Genomic DNA, 2,641 nt, shown 5'->3' on the forward strand with positions numbered 1-2,641 from the left:
GGGGGGGGGGGTGACGATACGAGGCGACGGTGATGGACGCTCGAGAAGTAGGTCGATGGAGAAGGAGGGGGAGCTGATAAACTAATTACCGGTGGAGCCCGGGGGCGGGGCGAGGAGCCCGGTCTGGATTTGGCCGGCGCCCTGTCTGGCCCTGGTCCGGTCTGGTCTGGTGCAGTCGGTGGCGCCGCGCTCGCACTTTACTGCCGACGTCCTCTGGCTGCGCGCATAGGGACCCGACGAGGTCTCGGACGAGGTGTTGCCGCCGCCTGCTGCTGTAGCGCTGCAGCCCGCGCCGCTCGAGCTGATTAGGTGGAGTTTGTCAGTCGGCGGACGCGGGGCGCGGCCACAGCTCACCTCGGCGCCGCTCCTCGCTCTGTCTGAGCCGAATGTCCCGCGCCCCCTTCAGTCGCGGAGGGCTCGGCCAAATAAATACACTTCTTTTCCATTCCATCTTCTCCTCTCATCTCACTGGAAAAGAGGCTTATTCACTTGGCCAAAAGGAGGAGGCCTTGGGGCCGGCGGCGGGGCGCCCCGTGTGGGCTCCAGGCTCGCCCCCGCCTCCAGGCTTCCAGGCGCCTCGCCGAGGTTCCGGTCCGAGCCGGCGGGCCCCGCGGCGGGCCGTGTACGTCAGAGGGAGGGCGAGAAGGGGTGGGAGGAGGACGGGACGGACACATTGGCGGAGACGAGCGGAGCGGTCCCAGGACCGGGAGTCTTGGCGTTGTCAGCCCGAAAGCGTCCGGCAGAGCCTGCTCTGTGTGTGGGGGGGTGCGTTGCGTAAGTTGCTATGGGGAAGGCGCCGGGGAAAAAAATTGAAATGTGTGTCCTACCCGTTGTGGGCCGGGCTGGTTTGACGTCATATGCCCTATATAGATGTGCCCTATTACATGGCAGCCTAAACTTTTGTAGCAGCTCGGGAGAGGGAGAAGATTGATTTTCTTTTCCGCTAAAGCGGCGCCCGTCGGCGCGGCCTCCATACCTCCTCCTCCTCCTCGACAACGAGGCCTAAAGCTGTGAGCCGACAGTGGGTCGCACGCGAACCGAGCGCAGCGACGACTGCATTGCAGTAGCGTGTGGGGGCGGGATGGGACTCGGGGCTCGGCGATATCGGGAGTCGAGTTGGCGATCCTCCTGCCACCAGAGCCGTGGTGCTGCTGATAGTGATGGGCTGCGGGAGCTGCGGGCGCAGCCGCTCCTTGCGCCGTGCCGCCCCGCTCCCCGCGCCCGCCGCCCTCATGCTCCTCACGTCTCAGGCGGGGCGGAGGGTCCTCCGGCACCTGCTCGTCGGGAAAATGAGGGAGGCTGCTGGCGGCGGAGTGCAATTCAGCATCAGGAAGCAGCGAGGTCTCGAGTGGGGGGTTATGGTGGAGGGGCGCGGCCGGCAGATACGCCCCTCCGGCGCCGACGAGCAGCAGACGCCCGTGGCTCGGCCCGGCTATAGGCCCGGCTAGGCAAGCAGGCTGGCACACTGCTGGCCATTAAAGTGAGGGACCGCCGCCCCCGCGGCCCTCCCCGCCCGCAAGCCCCTCCATGTCTGACTCGGTCGATCCCTGTCTCCATGCCCGGCCCGGGCCGTATCAAACTCGCTCTGCAGCCACGACCAGAGTGTACGTCCCTCGGGGCCCTCGAGACTGGCGGGGCGGGGCATGCTGGAGGACGGTGCTATGACTTCCCCTCCCTCCCTCCCTCCCGCGTCTCTTCGTCCCTCGCTCCCCTCCGCCTTCCCTTTCTCCCTCACCCCTCCCCGCCCTGTTTCCCTCTCACCCTTCCCCCGCCCCAGGTCGGTTACCTCGACATGAATTTTCAATTCGCATTACGCGTCGTGGATACGACGTTTCCCACCGCAGCGGTGCCGGCTGCTGGGCCGCAAGTGCCGCGAGGGGTGGAGTGTCGACGGAATGGTGCTGACAAACTCCCTCGGGGTGCGGGACGGTGCGCGACAAAGGGCACGCCGACGAGGAGGCTGGCCTTGGCCGCGATCTGGTCGAGGTGCCGGTACGGTGCTAGACTTGACCACGCGTGTGCCGTGCCATGCGATACAGCGGGCTCAAACAGTCGGACGTTGTGTGTGTGTGTGTGTGTGCCGAGCTTTTGTTTGGTCTGCCGCCGGCTCACCCACGCGCTGTGCTGGCTGTGCGCTCTATTCCTGGCTGCGGCCTGCCCACAGGGTTGCCCTGCATACTGCATGCGCTGCGTACGGAGCGGGGTGGCTGGAGTGCGGGCGCCCCCGTCCGCCCCTCCCGGCCGCGGGGGAGGACGCCGGGAGGTCATTCCCCTCTGCACCAGCCCCCCGGGGTCAGCGGCCCCCGCCCTCTTCACACCCCTCCCGGGCACCTCCAGGAGGACCCGCTCCAGCCTGCACGGCACGGGGCCAAAGCAGCAAACCACAGCACGGCCACTCGATCGGCCCTTTGGCTCGAGGGGAGGGAGTCTGTTGGGCGGAGCCGGCGGCTGGCGGGGCGTGGGGAGGTTACCTCGGCGTAACAAGCCTATTCATCAGCAGAAGCTCGCCGGCCCCCGGTCCGTGCCTGTGGGGCCGCGTCGGGGCAACGCCACCGATATGCCATCCACCCCTGTAGTGCCGCCCCCTTCCACCATCTCGTATCTCCCTCTCGTTCCTCCCCCTCGTCTTCTCCACCCCCCC

The sequence above is a fragment of the Frankliniella occidentalis genome, unplaced genomic scaffold (assembly GCF_000697945.3).
Source record: "Frankliniella occidentalis isolate FOCC.00 unplaced genomic scaffold, Focc_3.1 Scaffold1264, whole genome shotgun sequence".
In the NCBI taxonomy this organism is placed as follows: domain Eukaryota; kingdom Metazoa; phylum Arthropoda; class Insecta; order Thysanoptera; family Thripidae; genus Frankliniella; species Frankliniella occidentalis.